The sequence below is a fragment of the Oncorhynchus keta genome, unplaced genomic scaffold, assembly GCF_023373465.1.
Source record: "Oncorhynchus keta strain PuntledgeMale-10-30-2019 unplaced genomic scaffold, Oket_V2 Un_contig_20115_pilon_pilon, whole genome shotgun sequence".
NCBI lineage: Eukaryota > Metazoa > Chordata > Actinopteri > Salmoniformes > Salmonidae > Oncorhynchus > Oncorhynchus keta.
Genome location: NW_026281827.1, coordinates 1 through 26,301, shown reverse-complemented (window position 1 = coordinate 26,301; position 26,301 = coordinate 1). Strand labels below are relative to the sequence as shown.

At 50.7% G+C, this 26,301-nt stretch overlaps 1 pseudogene; it reads left to right on the top strand.

Annotated features, from left to right (window-relative positions):
- Nucleotides 1-14,410, top strand: part of LOC127920639 (paralemmin-2-like) — a 51,704-nt pseudogene extending 37,294 nt beyond the window's left edge.
- The last annotated feature ends 11,891 nt before the right edge of the window (nt 14,411-26,301 follow it).

Below are 26,301 nucleotides of genomic sequence, written 5' to 3'. Positions count from 1 at the left end.
GCTGCAGGTGGTATCTGATGTTACTGAACCAGATGTCTGTGTATCAGGGGAGAAGCTCCAGGTGGTATCTGATGCTGCTGAGCCAGATGTCTGTGTGTCAGGGAGAAGCTCCAGCTGGTATCTGATGCTACTGAGCCAGATGTCTGTGTGTCAGGGGAGAAGCTCCACCTGGTATCTGATGCTACTGAGCCAGATGTCTGTGTGTCAGGGGAGAAGCTCCAGGTGGTATCTGATGCTACTGAGCCAGATGTCTGTGTGTCAGGGAGAAGCTCCACCTGGTATCTGATGCTACTGAGCCAGATGTCTGTGTGTCAGGGAGAAGCTACAGGTGGTATCTGATGCTACTGAGCCAGATGTCTATGTGTCATGGGAGAAGCTACAGGTGGTATCTGATGCTACTGAGCCAGATGTCTATGTGTCAGGGGAGAAGCTCCAGCTGGTATCTGATGCTACTGAGCCAGATGTCTGTGTGTCAGGGGAGAAGCTCCAGCTGGTATCTGATGCTACTGAGCCAGATGTCTGTGTGTCAGGGGAGAAGCTCCAGCTGGTATCTGATGTTACTGAGCCAGATGTTTATGTGTCAGGGGAGAAGCTCCAGCTGGTATCTGATGCTTCTGAGCCAGATGTCTGTGTATCAGGGGAGAAGCTCCAGCTGGTATCTGATGCTACTGAGCCAGATGTTTATGTGTCAGGGGAGAAGCTCCAGCTGGTATCTGATGCTACTGAGCCAGATGTCTATGTGTCAGGGGAGAAGCTGCAGGTGGTATCTGATGCTACTGAGCCAGATGTCTGTGTGTCAGGGGAGAAGCTCCAGCTGGTATCTGATGCTACTGAGCCAGATGTCTATGTGTCAGGGGAGAAGCTGCAGGTGGTATCTGATGCTACTGAGCCAGATGTCTATGTGTCAGGGGAGAAGCTGCAGGTGGTATCTGATGCTACTGAGCCAGATGTCTGTGTGTCAGGGAGAAGCTCCAGCTGGTATCTGATGCTACTGAGCCAGATGTCTATGTGTCAGGGGAGAAGCTCCAGCTGGTATCTGATGCTACTGAGCCAGATGTCTGTGTGTCAGGGAGAAGCTCCAGGTGGTATCTGATACTACTGAGCCAGATGTCTGTGTGTCAGGGGAGAAGCTCCAGCTGGTATCTGATGCTACTGAGCCAGATGTCTGTGTGTCAGGGGAGAAGCTCCAGGTGGTATCTGATGCTACTGGGCCAGATGTCTATGTGTCAGGGGACAAGCTGCAGGTGGTATCTGATGCTACTGAGCCAGATGTCTATGTGTTAGGGGAGAAGCTGCAGGTGGTATCTGATGCTACTGGAGCCAGATGTCTATGTGTCAGGGGAGAAGCTGCAGGTGGTATCTGATGCTACTGAGCCAGATGTCTGTGTGTCAGGGGAGAAGCTCCAGCTGGTATCTGATGCTACTGAGCCAGATGTCTATGTGTCAGGGGAGAAGCTCCAGCTGGTATCTGATGCTACTGAGCCAGATGTCTGTGTGTCAGGGAGAAGCTCCAGGTGGTATCTGATACTACTGAGCCAGATGTCTGTGTGTCAGGGGAGAAGCTCCAGGTGGTATCTGATACTACTGAGCCAGATGTCTGTGTGTCAGGGAGAAGCTCCAGCTGGTATCTGATACTACTGAGCCAGATGTCTGTGTGTCAGGGGAGAAGCTCCAGCTGGTATCTGATGTTACTGAGCCAGATGTTTATGTGTCAGGGAGAAGCTCCAGCTGGTATCTGATGCTTCTGAGCCAGATGTCTGTGTATCAGGGGAGAAGCTCCAGCTGGTATCTGATGCTACTGAGCCAGATGTTTATGTGTCAGGGGAGAAGCTCCAGCTGGTATCTGATGCTACTGAGCCAGATGTCTATGTGTCAGGGGAGAAGCTCCAGGTGGTATCTGATGCTACTGAGCCAGATGTCTGTGTGTCAGGGGAGAAGCTCCAGCTGGTATCTGATGCTACTGAGCCAGATGTCTATGTGTCAGGGGAGAAGCTGCAGGTGGTATCTGATGCTACTGAGCCAGATGTCTATGTGTCAGGGGAGAAGCTGCAGGTGGTATCTGATGCTACTGAGCCAGATGTCTGTGTGTCAGGGGAGAAGCTCCAGCTGGTATCTGATGCTACTGAGCCAGATGTCTATGTGTCAGGGGAGAAGCTCCAGCTGGTATCTGATGCTACTGAGCCAGATGTCTGTGTGTCAGGGGAGAAGCTCCAGGTGGTATCTGATACTACTGAGCCAGATGTCTGTGTGTCAGGGGAGAAGCTCCAGCTGGTATCTGATGCTACTGAGCCAGATGTCTGTGTGTCAGGGGAGAAGCTCCAGGTGGTATCTGATGCTACTGAGCCAGATGTCTATGTGTCAGGGGAGAAGCTGCAGGTGGTATCTGATGCTACTGAGCCAGATGTCTGTGTGTCAGGGGAGAAGCTCCAGCTGGTATCTGATGCTACTGAGCCAGATGTCTATGTGTCAGGGGAGAAGCTCCAGGTGGTATCTGATGCTACTGAGCCAGATGTCTGTGTGTCAGGGGAGAAGCTCCAGGTGGTATCTGATGCTACTGAGCCAGATGTCTGTGTATCAGGGGAGAAGCTCCAGCTGGTATCTGATGCTACTGAGCCAGATGTCTGTGTGTCAGGGGAGAAGCTCCAGGTGGTATCTGATGCTACTGAGCCAGATGTCTGTGTGTCAGGGGAGAAGCTCCAGGTGGTATCTGATGCTACTGAGCCAGATGTCTGTGTGTCAGGGGAGAAGCTCCAGGTGGTATCTGATGCTACTGAGCCAGATGTCTGTGTGTCAGGGGAGAAGCTCCAGGTGGTATCTGATGTTACTGAGCCAGATGTCTGTGTGTCAGGGAGAAGCTCCAGGTGGTATCTGATGCTACTGAGCCAGATGTCTGTGTGTCAGGGGAGAAGCTCCAGCTGGTATCTGATGCTACTGAGCCAGATGTCTATGGGTCAGGGAGAAGCTCCGGGTGGTATCTGATGCTACTGAGCCAGATGTCTGTGTGTCAGGGAGAAGCTCCAGCTGGTATCTGATGCTACTGAGCCAGATGTCTGTGTATCAGGGAGAACCTCCAGCTGGTATCTGATGCTACTGAGCCAGATGTCTGTGTGTCAGGGGAGAAGCTCCAGGTGGTATCTGATGCTACTGAGCCAGATGTCAGGGGAGAAGCTCCAGGTGGTATCTGATGCTACTGAGCCAGATGTCTGTGTGTCAGGGGAGAAGCTCCAGGTGGTATCTGATGTTACTGAGCCAGATGTCTGTGTGTCAGGGGAGAAGCTCCAGGTGGTATCTGATGTTACTGAGCCAGATGTCTGTGTGTCAGGGGAGAAGCTCCAGGTGGTATCTGATGCTACTGAGCCAGATGTCTGTGTGTCAGGGGAGAAGCTCCAGGTGGTATCTGATGCTACTGAGCCAGATGTCTATGTGTCAGGGAGAAGCTCCAGCTGGTATCTGATGCTACTGGAGCCAGATGTCTGTGTGTCAGGGGAGAAGCTCCAGGTGGTATCTGATGCTACTGAGCCAGATGTCTGTGTGTCAGGGGAGAAGCTCCAGGTGGTATCTGATGCTACTGAGCCAGATGTCTGTGTGTCAGGGGAGAAGCTGCAGGTGGTATATGATGCTACTGAACCAGATGTCTGTGTGTCAGGGGAGAAGCTGCAGGTGGTATATGATGCTACTGAACCAGATGTCTGTGTGTCAGGGGAGAAGCTGCAGGTGGTATATGATGCTACTGAACCAGATGTCTGTGTGTCAGGGGAGAAGCTCCAGGTGGTATCTGATGCTACTGAGCCAGATGTCTGTGTGTCAGGGGAGAAGCTCCAGGTGGTATATGATGCTACTGAACCAGATGTCTGTGTATCAGGGGAGAAGCTCCAGGTGGTATCTGATGCTACTGAGCCAGATGTCTGTGTATCAGGGGAGAAGCTCCAGGTGGTATCTGATTTTAACCTGTCTTTTAAAAAGCCGGTGAAAAAGGCAACTCAAATGACCAAATTCAACCTCGCTAGTTTTCCGATTTATACAAAATTGTTTGACTCCAGAGGTAGCAAAGCTGTACTTCAAATCTATGATACTCCCCCACTTAAACATACTGCTTGACGAGTTGGGCCCAGCTTGCTGTACAACATCACAACCTATTCAGTCTGTCTACAAACAGCCTCTCAAAGTGCTTGATAGGAATCCCAATAGCCATCATCACTGTTACATCCTCAGAAATCATGTACAATACACCGACGCATGTCTTGTATTCAAGATCCTAAACGGCCTGGCTCCTCCTCCACTCAGTACTTCTGTTAAACAGAAAACCCAGACATATGGCAGCAGATCCACAAGGTCTGCCATGAGAGGTGACTGTATAGTTCCCTTAAGGAAAAGCACCTTTAGTAAATCCACTTTCTCTGTGAGAGCTTCCATGTCTGGAATACACTGCCATCAGACACACATAACTGCACCACCGATCACACTTTCACAAAAAACATAAAGACATGGCGAAAGGTCAATCAGACTCATGAACATGGTCCCTAGCTGTGTGTTTCGCTTTCCATGTTGCCTGTTGTCTGTAGCTGGTGAGGTGTGAAACAATGGTGTTTTTTGTTCTATGTGTCTATGTCTGCGTGCTACGTGTCTCTTGTTCTATGTGGCTCTGTCTGCGTGCTACGTGTCTCTTGTTCTATGTTGTTCTGTCTGCGTGCTACGTGTCTCTTGTTCTATGTGGCTCTGTCTGCGTGCTACGTGTCTCTTGTTCTATGTGGCTCTGTCTGCGTGCTACGTGTCTCTTGTTCTATGTGGCTCTGTCTGCGTGCTACGTGTCTCTTGTTCTATGTGTCTCTGTCTGCGTGCTACGTGTCTCTTGTTCTATGTTGTTCTGTCTGCGTGCTACGTGTCTCTTGTTCTATGTGGCTCTGTCTGCGTGCTACGTGTCTCTTGTTCTATGTGTCTCTGTCTGCGTGCTACGTGTCTCTTGTTCTATGTGTCTCTGTCTGCGTGCTACGTGTCTCTTGTTCTATGTTGTTCTGTCTGCGTGCTACGTGTCTCTTGTTCTATGTGTCTCTGTCTGCGTGCTACGTGTCTCTTGTTCTATGTTGTTCTGTCTGCGTGCTACGTGTCTCTTGTTCTATGTGTCTCTGTCTGCGTGCTACGTGTCTCTAGGATCTATGTGTCTCTGTCTGCGTGCTACGTGTCTCTTGTTCTATGTGTCTCTGTCTGCGTGCTGCGTGTCTCTTGTTCTATGTGTCTCTGTCTGCGTGCTGCGTGTCTCTTGTTCTACGTGTCTCTTGTTCTATGTGTCTCTGTCTGCGTGCTACGTGTCTCTTGTTCTATGTTGTTCTGTCTGCGTGCTACGTGTCTCTTGTTCTATGTTTCTCTGTCTGCGTGCTACGTGTTTCTGTCTGCGTGCTACGTGTCTCTTGTTCTATGTGTCTCTGTCTGTGCTCACTACTCATGGTCTGTCTGTATTGTTATTGTAATGGCTAAAATCAGCACTTTTACTGAAACGTTGATTCACTGTCCCTGTGAAAATATAAATAAACTCAGAACACTGATCAGTTCAACATATTAACACTGGAGCTGGGTCCTGGGACTGGGTCCTGGGACTGGGCTCTGGGACTGGGCTCTGGGACTGGGTCCTGGGACTGGGTCCTGGAGCTGGGTCCTGGGACTGGGTCCTGGGACTGGGTCCTGGGTCCTGGGACTGGGTCCTGGGACTGGGTCCTGGGACTGGGTCCTGGAGCTGGGTCCTGGGACTGGGTCCTGGGACTGGGTCCTGGAGCTGGGTCCTGGGACTGGGTCCTGGAGCTGGGTCCTGGGACTGGGTCCTGGGACTGGGTCCTGGAGCTGGGTCCTGGGACTGGGTCCTGGGACTGGGACTGGGTCCTGGGACTGGGTCCTGGATCTGGGTCCTGGGACTGGGTCCTGGATCTGGGTCCTGGGACTGGGTCCTGGGACTGGGTCCCGGAGCTGGGTCCTGGGACTGGGTCCTGGAGCTGGGTCCTGGGACTGGGTCCTGGGACTGGGTCCTGAGCTGGGTCCTGGGACTGGGTCCTGGGGCTGGGTCCTGGAGCTGGGTCCTGGGACTGGGTCCTGGAGCTGCGTCCTGGGACTAGTATTAGTACATCAGTCTCTCCTGTTTTTCCCAGCGGTGGTCTGGTTGTTAAACTAATACCGTTCAGCTGAGTTATTCTGGAAGGAAATAGAGTAGCTTCCCATCACTCTCTCACTTGAGTATCTTACCTAGTTATTTACAGATCTCACTATGTGTGTGTTTTCTGTACCTGTTCGCTCCTCTCCCTGTAGGCAGACGCTCCCCAACCCCTGGCTATTTCTGATTTAGCGCACCCTGCCCGCACAACCCCATGTGGAATTCCTTCGTCTCTGGCAGCGTTTGGAACTGCCCATCTGAGGTCAAGAACTCCAAGTTCATCCTATCCTACGCTGCCCTTCAGTTCCTTGACTTTTTGGCCCTGACGGAGGCTTGGAACAACTCAGAAAATACTGCTACTCAAGCTGCTCTCTTTCATCTGACTACTTTTTATATCATAATCCGAGAGCATCTGGTCATCGCTCTGGTGGCACATTGATACACATTTTTCCTGAGTGAAGATTTTCTGTTTATTTTTTCCTCTTGCCTGTCCATCTCCTCATTTCAATTCCATTCTATCACTGTCACTTGTCCACTCAAGCTTAACATTATTGTCATATATCGCCCACCAGAAGCCCTTGGAGAGTTCATCCAATGAGCTCCACACCTTGGAGAGTTTATCCAATGAGCTTGACACTTTGATAAACTCACTTCCTGACGATGGCTCACCGCTGTTCGTACTTGGTGACTTCAACCTCCCGACATCGCCTTCGATTGATTTATTTTCCCAGTCGCCTCCCACTCACAAGGCAGACAATACAGTTGAACTCATCTTTACTCGAGGCTGTTTGCCTACTCCCCTGCTCCATGGCTGAGTGACTCATTGCGAGCTTACAGAACTGTGCTGCGGGCAGCTGAGTGTAAATGGAGGAAAACTAAACATCCGGAGGACAAATCACACTTCCTCTCCCTCCTCTCTACTTTCTCTTCCTCTGGGTCCGCTGCTAAAGCCACTTTTATCACTCTAAATTTCAAGCTTCTGCCTCTAACCCTAGGAAACTCTTTTCTGCCTTCTCCTCCTTCCTTAATCCTTCTCCCCCTCCCTCCTCCCCCTCCTCCCTCCTCCCTCCTCCCCCTCCTCCCTCCTCCCCCCCCTCCCTCCCTCCTCCCTCCTCCTCCTCCCTCTCTGTGGATGACTTTGTCAACCACTTTGACAAGAAGGTCGACGACATCTGTTCCTCATTCACTCAGCCTATTGAGTCCACTGGTCCCATTCATTCACTCAGCCTATTGAGTCCACTGGTCCCAGTCCTTCACTCAGCCTATTGAGTCCACTGGTCTCCCTCATTCACTCAGCCTATTGAGTCCACTGGTCCCCTCATTCACTCAGCCTATTGAGTCCACTGGTCCCACTCATTCACTCAGCCTATTGAGTCCACTGGTCCCATTCATTCACTCAGCCTATTGAGTCCACTGGTCCCAGTCATTCACTCAGCCTATTGAGTCCCCTGGTCCCACTCATTCACTCAGCCTATTGAGTCCACTGGTCTCATTCACTCAGCCTATTGAGTCCACTGGTCTCACTCATTCACTCAGCCTATTGAGTCCACTGGTCCCACTCCTTCACTCAGCCTATTGAGTCCACTGGTCCCACTCATTCACTCAGCCTATTGAGTCCACTGGTCCCACTCATTCACTCAGCCTATTGAGTCCACTGGTCCCCCTCATTCACTCAGCCTATTGAGTCCACTGGTCCCCCTCATTCACTCAGCCTATTGAGTCCACTGGTCCCCCTCATTCACTCAGCCTATTGAGTCCACTGGTCCCACTCATTCACTCAGCCTATTGAGTCCACTGGTCCCACTCATTCACTCAGCCTATTGAGTCCACTGGTCCCACTCATTCACTCAGCCTATTGAGTCCACTGGTCCCCTTCATTCACTCAGCCTATTGAGTCCACTGGTCTCATTCACTCAGCCTATTGAGTCCACTGGTCCCACTCATTCACTCAGCCTATTGAGTCCACTGGTCCCACTCATTCACTCAGCCTATTGAGTCCACTGGTCCCACTCATTCACTCAGCCTATTGAGTCCACTGGTCTCCCTCATTCACTCAGCCTATTGAGTCCACTGGTCCCCCTCATTCACTCAGCCTATTGAGTCCACTGGTCCCACTCATTCACTCAGCCTATTGAGTCCACTGGTCTCACTCATTCACTCAGCCTATTGAGTCCACTGGTCCCACTCATTCACTCAGCCTATTGAGTCCACTGGTCCCACTCATTCACTCAGCCTATTGAGTCCACTGGTCCCACTCATTCACTCAGCCTATTGAGTCCACTGGTCCCACTCATTCACTCAGCCTATTGAGTCCACTGGTCCCACTCATTCACTCAGCCTATTGAGTCCACTGGTCCCAGTCATTCACTCAGCCTATTGAGTCCACTGGTCCCACTCATTCACTCAGCCTATTGAGTCCTCTGGTCCCACTCATTCACTCTGCCTATTGAGTCCACTGGTCCCACTCATTCACTCAGCGTATTGAGTCCACTGGTCCCACTCAGCCTATTGAGTCCACTGGTCCCAGTCATTCACTCAGCCTATTGAGTCCACTGGTCCCACTCATTCACTCAGCCTATCGAGTCCACTGGTCCCACTCAGCCTATTGAGTCCACTGGTCTCCCTCATTCACTCAGCCTATTGAGTCCACTGGTCTCCCTCATTCACTCAGCCTATCGAGTCCACTGGTCCCACTCAGCCTATTGAGTCCACTGGTCCCACTCATTCACTCAGCCTATTGAGTCCACTGGTCCCACTCAGCCTATTGAGTCCACTGGTCCCACTCAGCCTATTGAGTCCACTGGTCCCACTCAGCCTATTGAGTCCACTGGTCCCACGCACACAGAATTATCTAACATCTCTTACTCCAGATGAAATCCTTTGACTAGTGAGGTCCAGCTGCCCAACAACCCACTCGAATCCAACACCTCTTCCTTTCTCCAGATCAACTCTGGAGATCTTCTGCCATTCCTCACTTCCCTCATCAACTCATCCCTAACTATTTGCTGCGTCCCCTCTGACTTCAAAATGGCAGAGTCGCTCCTCTCCTCAAAAACCAGCACTCGACTCATCTAACGTCAAAAACTTTAGTCCTGTATCCCTTCATTCTTTTCTTTCCAATACACTTGAATGTGCTGGGTCTGATCAACTCTCTCTCTCTCTCTCAGAATGGTCTTCTTGACCCTAACCAGTCAGGCTTCAAGACGGGTCACTCAACAGAGACTGCTCTTCTCTGTGTCACAGAGGCTCTCTGCACTGCCAAAGCTGACTCTATCTCTCCTCTGTTCTCATCCTCCTAGATCTATACGCTGCCTTCAACACCGTGATCCATCAGATCCTCCTCTCCACTCTCTCAGGGCTGGGTGTCTCAGGCTCCTTCAGATCCTCCTCTCCACTCTCTCAGGGCTGGGTGTCTCAGGCTCCATCAGATCCTCCTCTCCACTCACTCAGGGCTGGGTGTCTCAGGCTCCATCAGATCCTCCTCTCCACTCTCTCAGGGCTGGGTGTCTCAGGCTCCATCAGATCCTCCTCTCCACTCTCTCAGGGCTGGGTGTCTCAGGCTCCATCAGATCCTCCTCTCCACTCTCTCAGGGCTGGGTGTCTCAGGCTCCATCAGATCCTCCTCTCCACTCTCTCAGGGCTGGGTGTCTCAGGCTCCATCAGATCCTCCTCTCCACTCTCTCAGGGCTGGGTGTCTCAGGCTCCATCAGATCCTCCTCTCCACTCTCTCAGGGCTGGGTGTCTCAGGCTCCATCAGATCCTCCTCTCCACTCACTCAGGGCTGGGCGTCTCAGGCTCCATCAGATCCTCCTCTCCACTCTCTCAGGGCTGGGTGTCTCAGGCTCCATCAGATCCTCCTCTCCACTCACTCAGGGCTGGGCATCTCAGGCTCCATCAGATCCTCCTCTCCACTCTCTCAGGGCTGGGTGTCTCAGGCTCCATCAGATCCTCCTCTCCACTCTCTCAGGGCTGGGTGTCTCAGGCTCCATCAGATCCTCCTCTCCACTCTCTCAGGGCTGGGTGTCTCAGGCTCCATCAGATCCTCCTCTCCACTCTCTCAGGGCTGGGTGTCTCAGGCTCCATCAGATCCTCCTCTCCACTCTCTCAGGGCTGGGTGTCTCAGGCTCCATCAGATCCTCCTCTCCACTCACTCAGGGCTGGGTGTCTCAGGCTCCATCAGATCCTCCTCTCCACTCACTCAGGGCTGGGTGTCTCAGGCTCCATCAGATCCTCCTCTCCACCCTCTCAGGGCTGGGTGTCTCAGGCTCCATCAGATCCTCCTCTCCACTCACTCAGGGCTGGGTGTCTCAGGCTCCATCAGATCCTCCTCTCCACTCTCTCAGGGCTGGGCGTCTCAGGCTCCATCAGATCCTCCTCTCCACTCTCTCAGGGCTGGGTGTCTCAGGCTCCATCAGATCCTCCTCTCCACTCACTCAGGGCTGGGTGTCTCAGGCTCCATCAGATCCTCCTCTCCACTCACTCAGGGCTGGGCGTCTCAGGCTCCATCAGATCCTCCTCTCCACTCACTCAGGGCTGGGTGTCTCAGGCTCCATCAGATCCTCCTCTCCACTCTCTCAGGGCTGGGCGTCTCAGGCTCCATCAGATCCTCCTCTCCACCCTCTCAGGGCTGGGCGTCTCAGGCTCCATCAGATCCTCCTCTCCACTCACTCAGGGCTGGGTGTCTCAGGCTCCATCAGATCCTCCTCTCCACCCTCTCAGGGCTGGGCGTCTCAGGCTCCATCAGATCCTCCTCTCCACTCACTCAGGGCTGGGCGTCTCAGGCTCCATCAGATCCTCCTCTCCACCCTCTCAGGGCTGGGCGTCTCAGGCTCTAACAGATCCTCCTCTCCACTCTCTCAGGGCTGGGTGTCTCAGGCTCCATCAGATCCTCCTCTCCACTCTCTCAGGGCTGGGTGTCTCAGGCTCTATCAGATCCTCCCCTCTCCACTCTCTCAGGGCTGGGTGTCTCAGGCTCTATCAAATCCTCCTCTCCCCCTCTCAGGGCTGGGCGTCTCAGGCTCCGCCTCCTCTCCCCCCTCTCAGGGCTGGGTGTCTCAGGCTCCGCCTCCTCTCCCCCTCTCAGGGCTGGGTGTCTCAGGCTCCGCCTCCTCTCCCCTCTCAGGTCTGGGTGTCTCAGACTCTGCACGCTCTTGGATTGCATCCTACCTGGCAGGCCGATCCTACCAGGTGACGTGGAGAGGATCAGTTTCTGCACCACTCACGACTGGTGTCCCCCAGGGCTCGGTTCTAGGCCCTCTCCTCTTCTCTCTATACACCAAGTCACTTGGCTCCATCATTTCCTCTCAATGTCTCTCCTATCATTGCTATGCGAATGACACTCAACTACTTTTCTCCTTCCCCCCTTCTGACACCCAGGTAGTGACATGCATCTCTGCGTGCCTGCCAGATACCTCAGCTTGGATGTCGGTTCACCACCTGAAGCTTAACCTCAACAAGACGGAGCTGCTCTTTCTCCTGGGGAAGACCTACCTGCTCAAAGACCTCTTCATCACGGTGAACATCTCCTGGGGAAGACCTACCTGCTCAAAGACCTCTTCATCACGGTGAACATCTCCTGGGGAAGACCTACCTGCTCAAAGACCTCTTCATCACGGTGAACATCTCCTGGGGAAGACCTACCTGCTCAAAGACCTCTTCATCACGGTGAACATCTCCTGGGGAAGACCTACCTGCTCAAAGACCTCTTCATCACGGTGAACATCTCCTGGGGAAGACCTACCTGCTCAAAGACCTCTTCATCACGGTGAACATCTCCTGGGGAAGACCTACCTGCTCAAAGACCTCTTCATCACGGTGAACATCTCCTGGGGAAGACCTACCTGCTCAAAGACCTCTTCATCACGGTGAACATCTGCTGGGGAAGACCTACCTGCTCAAAGACCTCTTCATCACGGTGAACATCTCCTGGGGAAGACCTACCTGCTCAAAGACCTCTTCATCACGGTGAACATCTCCTGGGGAAGACCTACCTGCTCAAAGACCTCTTCATCACGGTGAACATCTCCTGGGAAGACCTACCTGCTCAAAGACCTCTTCATCACGGTGAACATCTCCTGGGGAAGACCTACCTGCTCAAAGACCTCTTCATCACGGTGAACATCTCCTGGGGAAGACCTACCTGCTCAAAGACCTCTTCATCACGGTGAACATCTCCTGGGGAAGACCTACCTGCTCAAAGACCTCTTCATCACGGTGAACATCTCCTGGGGAAGACCTACCTGCTCAAAGACCTCTTCATCACGGTGAACATCTCCTGGGGAAGACCTACCTGCTCAAAGACCTCTTCATCACGGTGAACATCTCCTGGGGAAGACCTACCTGCTCAAAGACCTCTTCATCACGGTGAACATCTCCTGGCGAAGACCTACCTGCTCAAAGACCTCTTCATCACGGTGAACATCTCCATGGTGTCCCCATCTCAGACATCAAAGAACATTGGCGTGGCCCTGTCATTCTCTGCAAAACATCCTGCAGGTTCATGCTCTACGACATCCATAGAACCACCCTTCCTCATACAGGAAGCAGAGCAGGTCCTAATCCAGGTACTTGTCATCTCCCGTCTGGACTACCGCAACTCGCTCTTGGCAGGGCTCCCTCGCTTGTGTCATCAAATGCTACAGCCCGCCTGGTGTTCAACCTTACCAAGTCCTCCCACGTCACCCCACTCATCCGCACACTCCACTGGCTTCCAGTCGAAGCTCGCATCCACTCCAAGACCATGGTGCTTGCCTACGGAGCAGCAAGAGGAGCTATCCCTCCACTACTTTCAGGCTCAAACCCTACACCCCAAACGAGAGCACTCCGTTCCGCCACATCAGGTCCTTGTGGGAAAGCTCCCTGCCCATCTTCCAAAAATATCTGAAACTCTGTCTTCAAATAGTATCTTAAATAATCACCCAGAGTTGTACTATAATTGAAACCACATGATATCCTGTCTGTCTGTCTGTCTGTCTGTCTGTCTGTCTGTCTGTCTGTCTGTCTGTCTGTCTGTCTGTCTGTCACCCAGAGATGTACTATAATGGTAACATGATATCTTCTTTCTCTCCCTCCCCCTCCCTCCGTTCGTCCGTCCGTCCACCTGTCTGTCTGATATCTTCTTTCTCTCCCTCCCTCCCTCTCTCCGTCCATCTGTCCGTCCGTCCGTCCGTCCACCTGTCTGTCTGTCTTTTATCCAGCGATGTACGCCATGGAGATCAATGTGGAGAAGGACAGAAAGACAGGGGACACCAGGATCCTGTCAGCGTCTTCCGTCAGCCCTGACGAAGTGCCTGACTGCGGGGTCAAGGTTTTCGACGACGGCCGGAATGTTGTCTACGAGGTCCGCTCGGGGGGGTCCTCTACCCTGGACAACGGGGTTCACCACTGGAGCTCCCAACAGGTGGATGAGCTGATGAAGCGGGTCGGGGCGACCACCGGCTGTGCTCAGGAGACAAGGCTAAGGTCACTGTCAACCCCGTTGACGCTGATGACCCCAAAACCTCCCCCAGGTCCATTTACCACTCCGCTGACCTCCCTACCAACTACACCCCCTACACACTACCCCCCAGCTGTCCCTAGCTCTGCCACCACGGCCCACAAGATGCCCCAGCCCCACGCTCCAAGCTCCCCATCACCGCCCAGCCTCCACCCTGCCGGGAGGTGATATACGGGGGTGAGGTGACGGAGGCTCCCAGGCTACGGCAGAGAAGCCGATCACGATGATCTTCATGGGCAATCATAATGTAGACGACCAGGATGAGGCCAAGAGGCTGCTGGGATTCGACGGCAGCATCAAGGCTGAGATCGTCCTGATCGATGAGGACGATGAGAAGTCGCTACGGGAGAAAACGGTGACAGACGGTTACTCCACCATGGACGGCAACGCCGCCGACCTGGTGTCCGGCTCCCGGCCGCTCAGTGACACCACCGAACTGTCGTCGGAGGGGAAGGACGAGAGCTCTGCCACAGCCACCAAGGAACTCCCCTCCCCAGCAGGTATAGAGAAGAAAGAGCGCTGCCACTGCTGTACTATCATGTGACCTCATTACTTTAACTACACTTCCCACAACTCTCTGTTACTCTTGGGACTGCAGGGAGGGAGGAGCTCATTGGTTAATCAAGGCTCTGATCTCCCTCCTCCCTAAACCCTCCTCCTCCTCCTATTCCTCCTCACGGCTACTAACAGAACCTACCCTCTGACGCCTGGAACTTGGCTGCATTGACATCATTCTTTTTAACTCTGACCTTTGACCCACCTTTGTGAGCCTGTGTCTGACCTTTATCCTGATGATGCCCCCCCCAGGAATGTAAAGGCACTCTGTCACTCCCTTCAATAGGACAACGGTGGAAGTTGAAGTTGCCCCGAATAAAGGGTCAGTTTTAGATTTTACGACTACAGATGAAAGTCAGGATTGGATGAGGGGAAGCTGATCCTAGATCTGTACCTAGAGGAAACTTTACCCCAGAGCAAGGACAACACACCACCATTCCAACCAGAGCAGCACAGTGTTTGGGTAGGGTTGGGCTTGCCACTAGTTTCATTGTATTCACATTACATTTGGTCTATAAGAAATAGGTTATAACACAATCCTTTAAAACCTGACCAAGGAATGTTTGGTGTTAAAGACTTGGATCAGATGACTCTCTATGTGGCACTCCTAAAAACAACAGAAAGTAGACCTGCACATACAGAGATATAGTATGTTACAGTATAGGTTGATATCCACACCCATCTGTCTAGTTGCCTCATTCAAGCAAAGACTGACTGGATGGATATCCCCCAGACTAGGGGCCCATCCCAAACTGCACCTTATTCCCTATGTAACACAGTGCTTTTGACCAGAGCCTTGAGGGTAGAGAGGCCCTGCCCTTGATACAACACCAAATATGTTTTATGTGAGGAATTGTGTAAGACTGCACTTTATAGGGAATAGGGCTCTGGTCGAAAGTAGTGCACTACAGAGGGAATAGGGTGCCATTTGGGATATATACTGAGAAGGGCATTACTTATGATCTTCTGTCTGTACTGTAAGAAACATGAACAGTTATCATAATTAACAATAGGCACTGTACATAAGCTCCTCATCCGAACCATGACAGAGTATAAGAGGGAACTACCAGAGTACAGAGGGAACTACCAGAGTACAGAGGGAACTACCAGAGTACAGAGGGAACTACCAGAATACAGGAGGAACTACCAGAGTACAGAGGGAACTACCAGAGTACAGGAGGGAACTACCAGGGTATCAGAGTATAGGAGGGAACTACCAGAGTACAGAGGGAACTACCAGAGTACAGAGGGAACTACCAGAATACAGGAGGGAACTACCAGAGTACAGAGGGAACTACCAGAGTACAGGAGGGAACTACCAGGGTATCAGAGTATAGGAGGGAACTACCAGAGTACAGAGTATAGGAGGGAACTACCAGGGTATAGGAGGGAACTACCAGGGTATAGGAGGGAACTATCAGAGTACAGAGGGAACTACCAGAGTACAGAGGGAACTACCAGAGTACAGAGGGAACTACCAGAGTACAGGAGGGAACTACCAGGGTATCAGAGTATAGGAGGGAACTACCAGGGTATCAGAGTATAGGAGGGAACTACCAGGGTATAGGAGGGAACTACCAGGGTATAGGAGGGAACTACCAGAGTACAGAGGGAACTACCAGAGTACAGAGGGAACTACCAGAGTACAGAGGAACTACCAGAGTACAGAGGGAACTACCAGAGTACAGGAGGGAACTACCAGAGTACAGAGGAACTACCAGAGTACAGGAGGGAACTACCAGGGTATCAGAGTATAGGAGGGAACTACCAGGGTATAGGAGGGAACTACCAGAGTACAGAGTATAGGAGGGAACTACCAGGGTATAGGAGGGAACTACCAGGGTATAGGAGGGAACTACCAGAGTACAGGAGGGAACTACCAGAGTACAGGAGGGAACTACCAGAGTACAGGAGGGAACTACCAGGGTATCAGAGTATAGGAGGGAACTACCAGGGTATAGAAGGGAACTACCAGAGTACAGAGGGAACTATCAGAGTACAGGAGGCAACTACCAGAGTACAGGAGGGAACTACCAGAGTATAGGAGGGAACTACCAGGGTATCAGAGTATAGGAGGGAACTACCAGAGTATAGGAGGGAACTACCAGAGTATCAGAGTATAGGAGGGAACTACCAGAGTATCAGAGTATAGGAGGGAACTACCAGAGTATCAGAGTATAGGAGGGAACTACCAGAGTATCAGAGTATAGGAGGGAACTACCAGGGTATCAGAGTATAGGAGGGAACTACCAGGGTATCAGAGTATAGGAGGGAACTACCAGGGTATCAGAGTATAGGAGGGAACTACCAGGGTATCAGAGTATAGGAGGGAACTACCAGGGTATCAGAGTATAGGAGGGAACTACCAGGGTATCAGAGTATAGGAGGGAACTACCAGGGTATCAGAGTATAGGAGGGAACTACCAGGGTATCAGAGTATAGGAGGGAACTACCAGGGTATAGGAGGGAACTACCAGGGTATAGGAGGGAACTACCAGAGTATAGGAGGGAACTACCAGGGTATCAGAGTATAGGAGGGAACTGCAAGGATATCAGAGTACAGGAGGGACCTACCAGGGTATCAGAGTACAGGAGGGAACTACCAGGGTATAGGAGGGAACTACCAGGGTATAGGAGGGAACTACCAGAGTACAGAGGGAACTACCAGAGTACAGAGGGAACTACCAGAGTATAGGAGGGAACTACCAGAGTATAGGAGGGAACTACCAGGGTATCAGAGTATAGGAGGGAACTACCAGGGTATCAGAGTATAGGAGGAACTACCAGGGTATCAGAGTATAGGAGGGAACTACCAGGGTATAGGAGGGAACTACCAGGGTATAGGAGGGAACTACCAGGGTATCAGAGTATAGGAGGGAACTACCAGGGTACAGTGTGAACTACCAGGGTATCAGAGTATAGGAGGGAACTACCAGGGTATAGGAGGGAACTTCCAGAGTATAGGGGGGACTACCAGAGTATAGGAGGGAACTACCAGAGTATCAGAGTAGAGGAGGGTACTACCAGAGTATCAGAGTACAGGAGGGAACTACCAGAGTATCAGAGTACAGGAGGGAACTACCAGAGTACAGGAGGGAACTACCAGAGTACAGGAGGGAACTACCAGAGTACAGGAGGGAACTACCAGAGTACAGAGGGAACTACCAGAGTACAGAGGGAACTACCAGGGTATCAGAGTATAGGAGGGAACTACCAGAGTACAGGAGGAACTACCAGAGTACAGGAGGAACTACCAGAGTACAGGAGGGAACTACCAGAGTACAGAGGAACTACCAGAGTACAGGAGGGAACTACCAGGGTATCAGAGTATAGGAGGGAACTACCAGAGTACAGAGGGAACTACCAGAGTACAGGAGGGAACTACCAGAGTACAGGAGGGAACTACCAGGGTATCAGAGTACAGGAGGGAACTACCAGGGTATCAGAGTATAGGAGGGAACTACCAGAGTACAGAGTATAGGAGGGAACTACCAGGGTATAGGAGGGAACTACCAGGGTATAGGAGGGAACTACCAGAGTACAGGAGGGAACTACCAGAGTACAGGAGGGAACTACCAGGGTATAGGAGGAAACTACCAGGGTATAGGAGGGAACTACCAGGGTATAGGAGGGAACTACCAGAGTACAGAGGGAACTACCAGAGTACAGGAGGCAACTACCAGAGTACAGGAGGGAACTATCAGAGTATAGGAGGGAACTACCAGGGTATCAGAGTATAGGAGGGAACTACCAGAGTATCAGAGTATAGGAGGAACTACCATGGTATCAGAGTATAGGAGGGAACTACCAGAGTATCAGAGTATAGGAGGGAACTACCATGGTATCAGAGTATAGGAGGAACTACCAGAGTATCAGAGTATAGGAGGGAACTACCAGAGTATCAGAGTATAGGAGGGAACTACCAGAGTATCAGAGTATAGGAGGGAACTACCAGGGTATCAGATTATAGGAGGGAACTACCAGGGTATCAGAGTATAGGAGGGAACTACCAGGGTATCAGAGTATAGGAGGAACTACCAGGGTATCAGAGTATAGGAGGGAACTACCAGGGTATCAGAGTATAGGAGGGAACTACCAGGGTATCAGAGTATAGGAGGGAACTACCAGAGTATAGGAGGAACTACCAGGGTATCAGAGTATAGGAGGGAACTACCAGGGTATCAGAGTATAGGAGGGAACTACCAGGGTATCAGAGTATAGGAGGGAACTACCAGGGTATAGGAGGGAACTACCAGAGTATAGGAGGGAACTACCAGGGTATCAGAGTATAGGAGGGAACTACCAGAGTATAGGAGGGAACTACCAGAGTATCAGAGTATAGGAGGGAACTACCAGAGTTTCGGAGGGAACTACCAGGGTATCAGAGTACAGAGGGAACTATCAGAGTACAGAGGGAACTATCAGAGTACAGAGGAAACTACCAGAGTACAGGAGGGAACTACCAGAGTACAGGAGGGAACTACCAGGGTATCAGAGTATAGGAGGGAACTACCAGGGTATCAGAGTATAGGAGGGAACTACCAGGGTATCAGAGTATAGGAGGGAACTACCAGGGTATCAGAGTATAGGAGGGAACTACCAGAGTATCAGAGTATAGGAGGGAACTACCAGAGTATCAGAGTATAGGAGGGAACTACCAGAGTATCAGAGTATAGGAGGGAACTACCAGGGTATCAGAGTATAGGAGGGAACTACCAGGGTATCAGAGTATAGGAGGGAACTACCAGGGTATCAGAGTATAGGAGGGAACTACCAGGGTATCAGAGTATAGGAGGAACTACCAGGGTATCAGAGTATAGGAGGGAACTACAAGGATATCAGAGTATAGGAGGGAACTACCAGGATATCAGAGTATAGGAGGGAACTACCAGGGTATCAGAGTATAGGAGGGAACTACCAGGGTATCAGAGTATAGGAGGGAACTACCAGAGTATAGGAGGGAACTACCAGGGTATCAGAGTATAGGAGGAACTACCAGCGTATCAGAGTATAGGAGGGAACTACCAGGGTATCAGAGTATAGGAGGGAACTGCAAGGATATCAGAGTACAGGAGGGAACTACCAGGGTATCAGAGTACAGGAGGGAACTACCAGGGTATCAGAGTATAGGAGGGAACTACCAGGGTATAGGAGGGAACTACCAGAGTACAGAGGGAACTATCAGAGTACAGAGGAACTACCAGGGTATAGGAGGAAACTACCAGGGTATAGGAGGGAACTACCAGAGTATAGGAGGGAACTACCAGGGTATCAGAGTATAGGAGGGAACTACCAGGGTATCAGAGTATAGGAGGGAACTACCAGGGTATCAGAGTATAGGAGGGAACTACCAGGGTATCAGAGTATAGGAGGAACTACCAGGGTATCAGAGTATAGGAGGGAACTACCAGGGTATCAGAGTATAGGAGGGAACTACCAGAGTATAGGAGGAACTACCAGGGTATCAGAGTATAGGAGGGAACTACCAGGGTATCAGAGTATAGGAGGGAACTGCAAGGATATCAGAGTACAGGAGGGAACTACCAGGGTATCAGAGTACAGGAGGGAACTACCAGGGTATCAGAGTATAGGAGGGAACTACCAGGGTATAGGAGGAACTACCAGAGTACAGAGGAACTACCAGAGTACAGAGGAACTACCAGAGTACAGAGGGAACTACCAGAGTACAGGAGGGAACTACCAGGGTATCAGAGTATAGGAGGGAACTACCAGGGTATCAGAGTATAGGAGGGAACTACCAGGGTATCAGAGTATAGGAGGGAACTACCAGGGTATCAGAGTATAGGAGGGAACTACCAGGGTATCAGAGTATAGGAGGGAACTACCAGAGTATAGGAGGGAACTACCAGGGTATCAGAGTATAGGAGGGAACTACCAGGGTATAGGAGGCAACTACCAGAGTACAGGAGGGAACTATCCGAGTATAGGAGGGACCTACCAGGGTATCAGAGTATAGGAGGGAACTACCAGAGTATCAGAGTATAGGAGGGAACTACCATGGTATCAGAGTATAGGAGGGAACTACCAGAGTATCAGAGTATAGGAGGGAACTACCATGGTATCAGAGTATAGGAGGAACTACCAGAGTATCAGAGTATAGGAGGGAACTACCAGAGTATCAGAGTATAGGAGGAACTACCAGAGTATCAGAGTATAGGAGGGAACTACCAGGGTATCAGAGTATAGGAGGGAACTACCAGGGTATCAGAGTATAGGAGGGAACTACCAGGGTATCAGAGTATAGGAGGGAACTACCAGGGTATCAGAGTATAGGAGGAACTACCAGGGTATCAGAGTATAGGAGGGAACTACCAGAGTATAGGAGGGAACTACCAGGGTATCAGAGTATAGGAGGGAACTACCAGGGTATCAGAGTATAGGAGGGAACTACCAGGGTATCAGAGTATAGGAGGGAACTACCAGAGTATAGGAGGGAACTACCAGGGTATCAGAGTATAGGAGGGAACTACCAGGGTATCAGAGTATAGGAGGGAACTACCAGGGTATCAGAGTATAGGAGGGAACTGCAAGGATATCAGAGTACAGGAGGGAACTACCAGAGTACAGGAGGCAACTACCAGAGTACAGGAGGGAACTATCAGAGTATAGGAGGAACTACCAGAGTATCAGAGTATAGGAGGAACTACCAGAGTATCAGAGTATAGGAGGAACTACCATGGTATCAGAGTATAGGAGGAACTACCAGAGTATCAGAGTATAGGAGGGAACTACCAGAGTATCAGAGTATAGGAGGGAACTACCAGAGTATAGGAGGGAACTACCAGGGTATCAGAGTATAGGAGGGAACAACCAGAGTATCAGAGTATAGGAGGGAACTACCAGGGTATCAGAGTATAGGAGGGAACTACCAGGGTATCAGAGTATAGGAGGGAACTACCAGGGTATCAGAGTATAGGAGGGAATACCAGAGTATAGGAGGGAACTACCAGGGTATCAGAGTATAGGAGGGAACTACCAGGGTATCAGAGTATAGGAGGGAACTACCAGGGTATCAGAGTATAGGAGGGAACTACCAGAGTATAGGAGGGAACTACCAGGGTATCAGAGTATAGGAGGGAACTACCAGAGTATCAGAGTATAGGAGGGAACTACCAGGGTATCAGAGTATAGGAGGGAACTGCAAGGATATCAGAGTACAGGAGGAACTACCAGGGTATCAGAGTACAGGAGGGAACTACCAGGGTATCAGAGTATAGGAGGGAACTACCAGGGTATAGGAGGGAACTACCAGAGTACAGAGGGAACTACCAGAGTACAGAGGGAACTACCAGGGTATAGGAGGGAACTACCAGGGTATAGGAGGGAACTACCAGAGTATAGGAGGGAACTACCAGGGTATCAGAGTATAGGAGGGAACTACCAGGTATCAGAGTATAGGAGGGAACTACCAGGGTATCAGAGTATAGGAGGGAACTACCAGGGTATCAGAGTATAGGAGGGAACTGCAAGGATATCAGAGTACAGGAGGGAACTACCAGAGTACAGGAGGCAACTACCAGAGTACAGGAGGGAACTATCCGAGTATAGGAGGGACCTACCAGGGTATCAGAGTATAGGAGGGAACTACCAGAGTATCAGAGTATAGGAGGGAACTACCATGGTATCAGAGTATAGGAGGGAACTACCAGAGTATCAGAGTATAGGAGGAACTACCATGGTATCAGAGTATAGGAGGAACTACCAGAGTATCAGAGTATAGGAGGGAACTACCAGAGTATCAGAGTATAGGAGGGAACTACCAGGGTATCAGAGTATAGGAGGGAACTACCAGGGTATCAGAGTATAGGAGGGAACTACCAGGGTATCAGAGTATAGGAGGAACTACCAGGATATCAGAGTATAGGAGGAACTACCAGGGTATCAGAGTATAGGAGGGAACTACCAGGGTATCAGAGTATAGGAGGGAACTACCAGAGTATAGGAGGGAACTACCAGGGTATCAGAGTATAGGAGGAACTACCAGGGTATCAGAGTATAGGAGGGAACTACCAGGGTATCAGAGTATAGGAGGGAACTGCAAGGATATCAGAGTACAGGAGGGAACTACCAGGGTATCAGAGTACAGGAGGGAACTACCAGGGCATCAGAGTATAGGAGGGAACTACCAGGGTATCAGAGTATAGGAGGGAACTACCAGGGTATCAGAGTATAGGAGGGAACTACCAGGGTATCAGAGTATAGGAGGGAACTGCAAGGATATCAGAGTACAGGAGGGAACTACCAGAGTACAGGAGGCAACTACCAGAGTACAGGAGGGAACTATCCGAGTATAGGAGGGACCTACCAGGGTATCAGAGTATAGGAGGGAACTACCAGAGTATCAGAGTATAGGAGGGAACTACCATGGTATCAGAGTATAGGAGGGAACTACCAGAGTATCAGAGTATAGGAGGAACTACCATGGTATCAGAGTATAGGAGGGAACTACCAGAGTATCAGAGTATAGGAGGGAACTACCAGAGTATCCGAGTATAGGAGGGAACTCTACCAGAGTATCAGAGTATAGGAGGGAACTACCAGGGTATCAGAGTATAGGAGGGAACTACCAGAGTATCAGAGTATAGGAGGGAACTACCAGGGTATAGGAGGGAACTACCAGGGTATCAGAGTATAGGAGGGAAATACCAGAGTATCAGAGTATAGGAGGGAACTACCAGAGTATAGGAGGGAACTACCAGGGTATCAGAGTATAGGAGGGAACTACCAGGGTATCAGAGTATAGGAGGGAACTACCAGGGTATCAGAGTATAGGAGGGAACTGCAAGGATATCAGAGTACAGGATGGAACTACCAGGGTATCAGAGTACAGGAGGGAACTACCAGGGTATCAGAGTATAGGAGGAACTACCAGGGTATAGGAGGAACTATCAGAGTACAGAGGGAACTACCAGAGTACAGAGGAAACTACCAGAGTACAGGAGGGAACTACCAGAGTACAGGAGGGAACTACCAGGGTATCAGAGTATAGGAGGGAACTACCAGGGTATCAGAGTATAGGAGGGAACTACCAGGGTATAGGAGGGAACTACCAGGGTATCAGAGTATAGGAGGGAACTACCAGGGTATCAGAGTATAGGAGGGAACTACCAGAGTATAGGAGGGAACTACCAGAGTATCAGAGTATAGGAGGGAACTGCCAGGATATCAGAGTATAGTAGGGAACTACCAGGGTATCAGAGTATAGGAGGGAACTACCAGGGTATCAGAGTATAGGAGGGAACTACCAGGGTATCAGAGTATAGGAGGGAACTACCAGGGTATCAGGGTATAGGAGGGAACTACCAGGATATCAGAGTATAGGAGGGAAATACCAGGGTATCAGAGTATAGGAGGGAACTACCAGGGTATCAGAGTATAGGAGGGAACTGCCAGGATATCAGAGTATAGGAGGGAACTGCCAGGGTATCAGAGTATAGGAGGGAACTCTACCAGAGTATCAGAGTATAGGAGGGAACTCTACCAGAGTATCAGAGTATAGGAGGGAACTACCAGGGTATTAGAGTATAGAAGGAAACTCAACCAGGGTATCAGAGTATAGGAGGGAACTACCAGGGTATCAGAGTATAGGAGGGAACTCAACCAGGGTATCAGAGTATAGGAGGGAACTACCAGGGTATCAGAGTATAGGAGGGAACTCTACCAGGGTATCAGAGTATAGGAGGGAACTACCAGAGTATCAGAGTATAGGAGGGAACTACCAGGGTATAGGAGGGAACTACCAGGGTATCAGAGTATAGAAGGGAACTACCAGAGTATAGGAGGGAACTACCAGAGTATCATATTGTAGGAGGGAACTTCCAGGGTATAGCAGGGAACTACCAGGGTATAGGAGGGAACTACCAGGGTATCAGAGTATAGGAGGGAACAACCAGAGTATCAGAGTATAGGAGGGAACTACCAGGGTATAGGAGGGACCTACCAGGGTATCAGAGTATAGGAGGGAACTACCAGGCATCAGAGTATAGGAGGAACTACCAGGGTATAGGAGGACCTACCAGGGTATCAGAGTATAGGAGGGAACTACCAGGGTATCAGAGTATAGGAGGGAACTACCAGAGTATCAGAGTATAGGAGGGAACTACCAGACTATCAGAGTATAGGAGGGAACTGCCAGGATATCAGAGTATAGTAGGGAACTACCAGGGTATCAGAGTATAGGAGGGAACTACCAGGGTATCAGAGTATAGGAGGGAACTACCAGGGTATCAGAGTATATAGGAGGAACTACCAGGGTATCAGGGGTATAGGAGGGAACTACCAGGATATCAGAGTATAGGAGGGAACTACCAGGGTATCAGAGTATAGGAGGAACTACCAGGGTATCAGAGTATAGGAGGGAACTGCCAGGATATCAGAGTATAGGAGGGAACTACCAGGGTATCAGAGTATAGGAGGGAACTGCCAGGGTATCAGAGTATAGGAGGGAACTCTACCAGAGTATCAGAGTATAGGAGGGAACTCTACCAGAGTATCAGAGTATAGGAGGGAACTACCAGGGTATTAGAGAATAGAAGGAAACTCAACCAGGGTATCAGAGTATAGGAGGGAACTACCAGGGTATCAGAGTATAGGAGGAAACTCAACCAGGGTATCAGAGTATAGGAGGGAACTACCAGGGTATCAGAGTATAGGAGGGAACTCTACCAGGGTATCAGAGTATAGGAGGGAACTACCAGGGTATCAGAGTATAGGAGGGAACTACCAGGGTATAGGAGGGACCTACCAGGGTATCATAGTATAGGAGGAACTACCAGGGTATAGGAGGGAACTACCAGGGTATCAGAGTATAGGAGGGAACTACCAGGGTATAGGAGGGAACTACCAGGGTATCAGAGTATAGGAGGAACTACCAGGGCATCAGAGTATAGGAGGGAACTACCAGAGTATAGGAGGGAACTACCAGGGTATCAGAGTATAGGAGGGAACTACCAGGGTATCAGAGTATAGGAGGGAACTACCAGGGTATAGGAGGGAACTACCAGGGTATCAGAGTATAGGAGGGAACTACCAGGGTATCAGAGTATAGGAGGGAACTACCAGGGTATAGGAGGGAACTACCAGGGTATCAGAGTATAGGAGGGAACTACCAGAGTATCAGAATATAGGAGGGAACTACCAGGGTATAGGAGGGAACTACCAGGGTATCAGAGTATAGGAGGGAACTACCAGAGTATCAGAATATAGGAGGGAACTACCAGGGTATAGGAGGGACCTACCAGGGTATAGGAGGGACCTACCAGGGTATCAGAGTATAGGAGGGAACTACCAGGGTATCAGAGTATAGGAGGGAACTACCAGGGTATAGGAGGGACCTACCAGGGTATAGGAGGGACCTACCAGGGTATCATAGTATAGGAGGGAACTACCAGGGTATCAGAGTATAGGAGGGAACTCAACCAGGGTATCAGAGTATAGGAGGGAACTACCAGGGTATCAGAGTATAGGAGGGAACTACCAGGGTATAGGAGGGAACTACCAGGGTATCAGAGTATAGGAGGGAACTACCAGGGTATCAGAGTATAGGAGGGAACTACCAGGGTATAGGAGGGAACTACCAGGGTATCAGAGTATAGGAGGGAACTACCAGGGTATCAGAGTATAGGAGGAACTACCAGGGTATCAGAGTATAGGAGGGAACTACCAGGGTATCAGAGTATAGGAGGAACTACCAGAGTATAGGAGGGAACTACCAGGGTATCAGAGTATAGGAGGGAACTGCCAGGGTATCAGAGTATAGGAGGGAACTGCCAGGGTATCAGAGTATAGGAGGGAACTGCCAGGGTATCAGAGTATAGGAGGGAACTGCAAGGATATAGGGGACCTACCAGGGTATCATAGTATAGGAGGGAACTACCAGGGTATCCCAGAGTATAGGAGGGAACTACCAGGGTATAGGAGGGAACTACCAGGGTATCAGAGTATAGGAGGGAACTACCAGAGTATCAGAATATAGGAGGAACTACCAGGATATAGGGGGACCTACCAGGGTATCAGAGTATAGGAGGAACTACCGAGGGTATAGGAGGGAACTACCAGGGTATCAGAGTACCAGGTATCAGGGAGGGAACTACCA